Here is a 9975-nt window from a genome sequence, read left to right on the forward strand (position 1 = left end):
CATGATAAAATGCCACATATTTTCACGAGACAGGACGGATGTATTTCAAATGTACAAACTAAATGAGCTTTCTGAACATTAAATACATATTTTGGTCAAAATAAGGAGAGAGGTACATGTACATAGAGCTAACTTGATTCGGTTGGTGCATGGTAGAGTGATTATGGAATGGTAAAAATTGCCATAATTTGAATAAAGCATTTAAAACTGCATCTGTATTGTGCATATTTATAAAATTCTTATAACGGAGATACTTTGTTCATATGTTGGTGTGTCTGTACAGGATGATAAAAAAATATTAATTTAATATATTAACAAATGAAATAATGAGAAATATCGATGATATAAAATGCGTATTTTTTCCGTATATTCACTGTACAACCTTACTTTTTCACTGCAGTGAAACATATTTTCCGTTTTTGGGGGCGCATGCGCAATGCGCCCCCAATGGAATAACGACAAATTCAGATTTACTATGATATGACCACAAATAGTCAGCTACCTACGCTAAGCAAAATAGTTCCAAAACTTCGCAGTAACTCCAAAATCATAGTTCCCTATCTATTTTAAAATTGACTGGCCAATTTTGTACTAAATTTAGCAATCGTCTTTTAAAATTGTATGTATATTTTTGCTTTACGCGATTTTAATATTACTACGCCAGCGGTCGATCATAGCCAAAGTACTTGCATAAATATAGTACAAATTACATGTAGTCACAAGTTAATTAAGTGTCATAGAACTCAAAAATTTAGCAAGTAATGGAATACGGATTTCAGATCAGCTAACTTTAAAGCTTATAGGGCCTAATGCTTCATAAGTGTAAATTTAAGAAAAACAATGCATGCGTATGAATACGAACTATTTTCGCCCTAACGTCATTTTACCGCAATCGCCATTGTTTACAAGTTCATCCGTGAAAGATTGAGAAGTTTATATAGAAGTTCCACGTGTTAAAACGAGTTGTAAGTTTTATATTACAAAAACCTTATCTCCCATTTACCTAACTGTTGAATAACTTTGCTTGTTTTGCATTTATCCATTTATCAGTGGCGAAATCGTTGGCGATTCTGGTTGCTTACAAAAAATACAAGAGTTTGACTTAATACCGGATATGAGTCATATCCGCGGATATGACTTTCAATACAACGTTATTCAAGATGACTGATGTTCATTGTTTATATTTCAGAACGTTGATATTTAAGTTGCAATTAAAAGCTCTATTTTTTACAAATTTTCTTCACAATCGGCCATTATCGGGTAAAGCTTTTTTGTACTGAATTGACCTTATCAAATTTTAAGTTTAGCAGTTCCTTCCCTTGAAAGTCCTCCCTCAAACCATTTCCTACCCAGACATTTTTGACCCATTTTTTTTATATATTTTTTGGAGGTGAGTTATTTACATCTAGCGTATACATATTGTTGATGCTTACCTTACAGCTTTTTTAAATAAAAAATATACAAGTAGTGCCAGTCTCTCATTGTACTGCAACTTCATAATAAGCTACAAAAAATTGACATGTCTTGCCTTGTCCATCACCTCGGCTTACAGACACTTCACCCCCCAGACACTTCACCCTAGGCCCTTTTTTGCAGACACTTCACCCCTCATTTTAAGAAATTTGAGTAAGGTTATAATTATATTTACACTGGGGATTAGCATCGAAAAACCCTGACATTTGCTTAGTTCTGGATAACTATTATCTATACGCTACCAGTACAATTTTTTTTTGGAAAAATGCGTTTTGACTCAAATTGATACTACATAACTGACAGGTATTCATGCCACATGGTTAATTTTGAATTTTATCCAGGGAGACATGAGAATTATGCATAATATTTATACACATTTAAAGTTAAACCATGCATAATATATTGATTTCCTATTGGAGTGAAAAAAATGAGTACATGTACATAAATAATGTTCGGAAGTATAAAATGAACTAGGTACAAATATTGCTCTGTCAGATGTAGTTGTACTTGGTTTTTATCACATATCACTTATCAATATGAAATCATCCATTTTATATATGCCAATTTTGGATGGGAATTTTGACAGTAATTTTGGGACTTTAAAAATAAAACATTTGAAAATTTGCTGTCTTTTTTTATTGGGAACGTAAATAGTTTTATAAGGGAAAAATGCTGTTCTATTACAAATAGAATAGATAATAGTTACAAATACTACAAATAATATATCAGGGATTGAAAAACGAAAAACAACAACAACAACAACAATGCTTAAAAAATATAAATTTCCTACATGTTCTGACTCATTTTTCTTTTTTGAAGACAATTTTTCTTTTTTGAAGACACTGTTTAACTAACTTCTTTCTGGCTAAACATTTGCCGAATATTGCATTGTTACATTTTAAAAAATTTTGTGGAACATACTGGAATCGCCGCACGGGCTTTTAGTAAGTTTTTACAAAATAGAATCGGACAGAATAAAGCGTTGCATTCAACAAATCAACATCAGTTTTGCCCATCAAACACACGGGAATTATTTTGTGCTCTGTCTTACTAGTAAAACTTGAAAAATGGTTTCAAAAGAATTGAATTGAAATTTGATTAATTTATGCTAGAAATTTCACATGTCCTGCAGGACGGGCATTTTTGGGAGATTAACTTGTCCAGAGTCATTTTTACTCGTATTTATCATTTATGAGCGGACAAGTGGATTTGTCGAGCCTTGATTAACTGCAAGTGATTAACCACATTATTTCCATAAAACTTATACTACATGTAATTACATTGTTTGAGATAATAAATCATTTGACTTACTAGTGAAATAAGTTTAAGACTGCATAATATTGATATAAAAGTGAATTCAGTTAGTGGGTTCCAAACTACAGGTGGAAACTGTTCTATTTTCTATTCAAGTTTTTTTTTGATGAAACAAAACTTAATCCTGACAACAGTTATATATGCTTAACAGTGTTGTATTTTGATTATTTTAAAATCTGTTGAAAATATTTATATTAAATTCATGAAAAGAAGTTTAAAAAAAAGAGAAAGAAATGAGATTTGGGCATAATTTTTAAGAAGGTAAGATACGTACTTCAATGAAAAAGTAAGATAGGTAACAAAAATCAATCAAACGAAAAACACATTTAAATTTCAAGTTGTTCCTGACATATCTAAGTTGTTCCTGACATGTCAGAACAAAATTAATAATTTTTTTTTTGAAATCTGGAAACCTTGAGCTATGTTCTCTACCGATTGAGCTATGATTCCGACAATTATTACTCACTTTTACAATTGTTAGTCAATCATATCTGGACATGCAACATTCAACTTACCCATATATATACCTTTAAAAAGGACTGTTTCGACTATAAATACTTGAAATTATAAAGAAATTGCCCTATTATTCTTTACAGTCTATTGTGTATAGGCTAAATTTAGGAGACACTTGTGAAATTACGCAATGAAAAATGAATAATTACATTGAAAATACAGGAAATGAAAATGAGCATTTTACTTTATCAATATTTCTTAATGTTTCAATGAAGTATGTAATAAATTAAAAGAACTATTGTATTGATTAGGAAAAGTTTTTATTTCAGGTTTGTGAATAAAGGCTTGTTTGTTAGATTTCAATTGTGGCTCAGTTGGTTGTTTGCTGAGAAGCTGTGAAACATAATTATACAGGCCATTAAGGTAAAAACATGTTAGCTTTTTTCTGACTTTGATATATATATCCATCTTACTGTAGCACTCAACTCAACTCAACTCAACTCAAATATTTTATTTAAGTCTCATCTATGTGCATCTTTACATATATTTAAGAGGTAAAACACAGCATTTTTACACAACACAAAGCCACTCCTACATAAGGAGTTATAAGAGACTGTAAAATTATTAAAATAATCTCTAAAATAATCTCTAAAATATCTAAAATATCTACTTTTTAAGAATAAAAAGTCAATATTTAGACACAATCTAACATGAATTACATATGTATATGATCAAAGAGGTCAAGTTTGTGCCTGTCTGTCTATTAATTATATTACTATGACAATAATTGTTGTTTGAGCTAACCCTGTGTATTAATACTTTTTAATTCATAAAATCGTTTAGCTAATACCCTTAAAAGTTAAATATAAAATTCATGATAATAAATTCCTTTATTACAATACTTTGAAGGAGTCTGTACACCTGGGAATTCCAGGCTGCTTTTTAAATTGGCAAGATCAATATTATACCACATAGGCATTAAAACCATACAATTTCATTCCTGTTTTCTATATCAATAGCAATATTCCTATTTTAACCTATTAATAAAAAATATCTTGATAAAAGGACTTTAAAAGCACCATACTCATACTTGTTGTACTTATATACATGTATTTACAACAATTTGTATTGTTAAAAACATGTAAAAAAAACCATATAAAATTCAGTAAAAATACAACTAATGACTAGATTAGTTAAAGTAAAAAAAATTATCTCCTATACAGTCTTAAACGTCGAAGTTGCAGTATTTGGTAGCAGGCTTTGGCAGAATATTTAACAATTTCAAAGTTGTTTAGTACATAACATAACTTTTCCATGTCAGACAGAGTATCAAATACAGTATTAATTTGACGTATTTTTACCAACAAATCTTCTCTGATATCATTATATACTGGGCAGTGTAAAATTACATGAATCTCATCCTCAACATTTGTGGTACAATTGAAACATGTTCTATCATTTACATGTAAATTCTCATAACGGCCTGTCTCTAACCGGATAGGCGCAACACCACAACGAAATTTTGTCAAAGAACTTCTATGATGGAAGGGTAAATTGTACTTGAGGTATTTTTCAACAACCGGAGTATCTTTAAACAAACTATATGTTCTAAGTTTATTACCACCAGTATTTCTATTGGTATCATTCCTATTTAGTGACTGTTTCCACTTATCTAATTCAACTGACCGTAACTTGTTCTCGACCATTTCAACTATTCTCTTAGCACTAAAAACATGTACATCATTAATATTTATCTCAATACTTCTAAACATCTTACATATTCTAAAATACTGGTTCTTACATCTGGAAGAAGCACTCCGTCTTGCCCAATCAAAGATTTTTTTTGTTAATTCTACCACTATCCATTTTTGACATTCTGCAGAAGTGCCTGACTACAGAACCCCACTGTTTAACTGATGATGGTTTCCAGCCCATTTCCCCAATAACCGCTGCATTAGGTGTATATTTCCCAACTCCTAAAAAAATATCTCATTGCTCGATTTTGGATAGCATTTATGCATGAAAATGAGCGGTCACCCCAGATTGCAGCACCGTAGTTAAGAACAGACCAAACAGTAGTATCATATAACCTCGTGAATGTTGTATACTGAAAACCCCCACCAATTTACTCTTTGCTATGAGAAGACCCAGTGCTCTTCCAGCTGACGATGCAATAGACTTAGCCATTTCAGCATAATCTAAAAATTCATTGAGAACAACTCCCAAATATCTGTAACTATGAACAACATCAATATGACTGTCCCAATTTTGAAATTAAAAGATGTTAAAGCTGTGCTTCCCGTTCTAAAATGTATGACATTAGATTTTTCACAATTTACAGTCATATTGTTTGTGTCGCACCACATATTAAGATTATCTAATAGAATCTGTAAATCATTGGCCGATTCCGCTAAGAGAACAACATCGTCAGCGTATAATAATATACATAAAACATCATCATTAATCTTTATACCAATATTCAACTCTTTTAAATATGTTACCAGGTCATTGATATACATATTAAATAGAATAGGTGACAATGGACAACCTTGTTTCAAGCCACATTTCACATCTAACCATGATGTATCAAAACCATTTATTCGAACACAACATTTTACATCTTTATAAAGTGATTGTACTGCTAGCATAACAAAAGAGAACAATAGAATTCATTCCATAACAATAGAATATGGGGCCATGGCCCTTTAATAAACAAAAGGAAAAACAATAGTAATGGTCCTTAATCCCTTTTCGGTCACACGGGCAAACATTTTCTTCAAGTAAGACCATACATTATATATGTTAGAAAGTTAAAAAGGAAATGTTCATTGTTATATATATATTTGGTTTGAAAATCTTTGTACATTTACAATTTTGACCAAATAGTTTCTCAAAGTATTTATTTGACATTAACTGACATAATTAGTGGCATATGTTTCTAACTTCTTTCACAGGAGGTTTTTGTCAGATTGATGAATGTGAAATTAAGAGGACCCATTTTGAGAATGCTTTTTATGAATGGAATCAAGAGAGATAAAGTCTAAAATGTGATACTGTCAATGTGACTAACCTTGAAGTAAACAGATGACACAATGTTTTTTCAATGTCATGGGCATATAATGAAGAGGTACATGATTATTTGTACACACTTTTCCTTAATAAATACTTTCTAAATGTTTGACATGTTTAAAGGCCAACACAGGGCTCAAGGTTTATTTAAAATCTGTAAGCTTGGCACTAAGAGCCAATTGTATATTAATTATTTCAATATCTTTTCATTATGCATTCTGTTGTTAATTTAGGAACAAAAGTCGATAGCAAAAACGTTTTAGCCGTGTCATGACAAAACCAACATAATGGGCATCCGCCCAGTCTGATCAGGATCCATACTGTTCGCTATCAGTTTCTCTACTTGTAATAAGGTTTGTAAGCGAACAGCATGGATCCTGATCAGACTAACCTGGTCTGGATCCATGCTGGTCGCAAACCCATTATGTTGGTTTTGTCATGACACGGCTCATTTGTGACATGTAATTCACTTAAATTGTATTTTGAAATTCAAGTTTTCATTCCTTTCACCTCAAGGCATTTGACATTGAAATAGTGACTTCATGTAGTAAGCAGTCAGTAAAACCTTATCATCTCATCTTGACTTAGCTGTATATAGATTATCAGAATCACTCACATTTACAAATTTATATGACTTTAAAAAGTTGTGTTACTAAGCAAATAAATAGATTTAATTGGGGTGACCATAGTCAAAGAAATGCACCTAAACCACTTACCTTTAAAGATATACTATGCTCATCAGTAAAATATTTTAATCATGAAAATGTTTTGAATTCTATGCAATTCTTTTTGAATATGTCTAATTTGAATGAATTAACTATGCATTGGAAGCCATGTTCCTTCTTACGAGACAAAAAAAAAATTTGGTCCTTCTTAAAAAAACTGTCAGTTTCCTAACAACACTATATATTTATATTGTGACCAACTATAGCATGTGGTGTTTTAACATTACATAGCTACTTTATGTAAACACAAAACATGCTTATTTTATGTTTACAAAGAGACTGTGTAGCAATCATCAATGTTCTATTATATTTAATATGGATTCTTTAATGTGAGAAAGCAATCCAGCTAGCTTTAAAAAAAGGCGGTGGTTCTACTCAGATGCTCGTTTGTGAAATCTGATCAGGGGGGTTGAGCTCTGGCATTGGTCGCGCATTTTTTGGTTTTATACCTTTATAAAATATAAATCAGAGTAATTCTAACAGAAAGATGCTGAAAAAAAGTTAACATACAAGTATGGAATATCTCGGTCAGCAATAAACTTTTTCAAACTCTATTTCAGAAAACAGAGATGCTTGTTTGACAGATACAGTAATAGTAGGAGTTATGAGGGAAGATAGATTGCAGTGATAACTATATTGAGGCACCACTTCATCACCAAGAACATGAAATGAATTATCAATGTTTTCAATGTGTTTGAACACCCATTTTAAATAATACAGCTCAGAGTGAATTTTTCAAAATAATTAATTCTGTTTTCAAAGTTTTTTATTTAGATGTTAGTTGATCTTGTCAAGTACTTTATTTTTTTAGGGATGGCAACAATTACTAAAATCAATACTCGAGTACTCGGTCATTTAGAGTATTCGGTTACTGGGATGATTTCCAATGATCTTTAAATTTTTATCACACAATATCAACACCGTCTGCATGCTACCTTCATTTTCTATTTTAATTCATAGAATTTGTAGCTATAAATAGGATTGCAAGAAATACATATAATAAATATAAGCATAAGAAATGTCAATGACAGCATTTATTATATACCAATAAATTTTCTTCCTAAAACACAGGATTATCTTGAAGCGCAAATAGTTTTCAACGGTTAGAAAATTCTGTATTATGTTAGAGACAAAACAGTACCATATATGAAAGGCCTGGACTATTTTTATGCTCCCCGAAAAATTTCGGGTGAGCATATAGTCGCCGCCTTGTCCGTCCGTCCATCCCCTTTTCTTGTCCGGGACTTAACTTTGAAACAACAAGAGGTATCAACATGAAACTTTGTAGGTTACGGTAGATAGATCTCATTGAGTAGGTGTGCAGTGCACAAGAACCGTAACTCTGCCTTGCCTAATTTTTGAATTATTCCCCTTTGTTTATTTTTACACTTTGAACTTTGTCCGGGACATAACTCTAAAACTATAAGAGGTATCAACATGAAACTTTGTAGGTAGATAGATCTAATTGAGTAAGTGTGCAGTGCACAAGACTGTAACTCTGCCTTGCTTAATTTTTGAATTATTCCCCTTTGTTTATTTTACACTTTGAACTTTGTCCAGGACATAACTCTAAAAGTATAAGAGGTATCAACATGAAACTTTGTAGGTAGATAGATCTCATTGAGTTGGTGTGCAGTGTACAAGAACCGTAACTCTGCCTTGCCTAATTTTTGAATAATCCCCCTTTGTTTATTTTACACTTTGAACTTTGTCCGGGACATAACTCTAAAACTATAAGAGGTATCAACATGAAACTTTGTAGGTAGATAGATCTCATTGACTTGGTATGCAGTGCACAAGAACCGTAACTCTGTCTTGCCTAATTTTTGAATTATCCCCCTTTCTTTATTTTACACTTTGAACTTTGTCTCTAAAACTATAACAGGTATCAACATGAAACTTTGTAGGTAGATAGATTTCATTGAGTTGGTAAGCAGTGAACAAGAACCTTAACTCTCCCTTGCCTAATTTTTGAATTATCCCCCTTTGTTTATTTTTACACTTTGAACTTTGTCCGAGACATAACTCTCAATGTAAAAGAGATATCAACATGAAACTTTGTAGGTAGATAGATATCGTTGAGTAAGTTTGCAGTGCACAAGAACTGTAACACTGTCTTGCCTACTTTTGGAGTTATTGCCCTTTGATCATTTTGACACTTTAAACTCTGTCCAGGACATTACTCTAAGCAGTGCTTAAGAATCATTACTCTGCCTTGCCTTATTTTGAAGTAATTGCCCTTTGTTTATTTTTACTTTTTGACTTTTGTCCGAGACATAACTTTAAAACTATTAGAGATATCAACATGAAACTTTGTAGGTAGCTAGATATAATTGGATAGAACTGCAATGCTTAAAGAACCTAAAGAAAGCCTGGTCTAATTTTGGAGTTATTACCCTAATTTCATTTTTACACTTTGAATTTTACCTTGGACATAACTCTGATATCATCAGGCAACTTTATAGATAGAAAGATCTAATTGAATAGAAGTGCAGTGCAAAAAAAACATAACTCTGCTTTGCCTAATTTCGGGGTTTTTGCCCTTTGTTCATTTTTTTTATACTTCCCAGTGTCCAGAACCTTCTCGGGGAGCATCAACCGGTTCTTGTTAATGTTGGTTCTGCTCTTAGCTGTGTATAACATAGTATATGGAAATGGCAACCAAAATAATAAAAGGTGTGGCTGGTTTTGCACAAATTACGTATTCATCTGTCAGTCATAATTTATTTCTTGACAGCTACATTTCTTTTTCTGAAATTTCTTATATGAGTGTAGTATAATGAAAATCATTTATACTTCAAACGAAAAGGTATATTATTAAAGGAAAATTATGTTGTAGTAGCTTTCTGAGGGTATGCATTTTTCTACTTGCAATGTTGGAAAATTGTTATCTAGCTCGCCCTTTGGTCTCGCAAGATATCAATTTCCCACCACTACTCAT

The 9975-nt window shown here is 31.8% G+C and overlaps 1 long non-coding RNA gene across 1 annotated transcript; it reads left to right on the forward strand.

Moving 5' to 3' along the window:
• The first annotated feature begins 450 nt into the window (after positions 1-450).
• On the forward strand, positions 451-9528 carry LOC132736973 (uncharacterized). The gene is made up of 4 exons (XR_009626654.1): positions 451-965; positions 3570-3663; positions 6195-6367; positions 7595-9528. It is a non-coding gene; the product is annotated as an uncharacterized LOC132736973 (long non-coding RNA).
• The last annotated feature ends 447 nt before the right edge of the window (positions 9529-9975 follow it).

Source organism: Ruditapes philippinarum, unplaced genomic scaffold (assembly GCF_026571515.1).
Source record: "Ruditapes philippinarum isolate M1 unplaced genomic scaffold, ASM2657151v2 ctg951_1_1_1_1, whole genome shotgun sequence".
Classification (NCBI taxonomy): domain Eukaryota; kingdom Metazoa; phylum Mollusca; class Bivalvia; order Venerida; family Veneridae; genus Ruditapes; species Ruditapes philippinarum.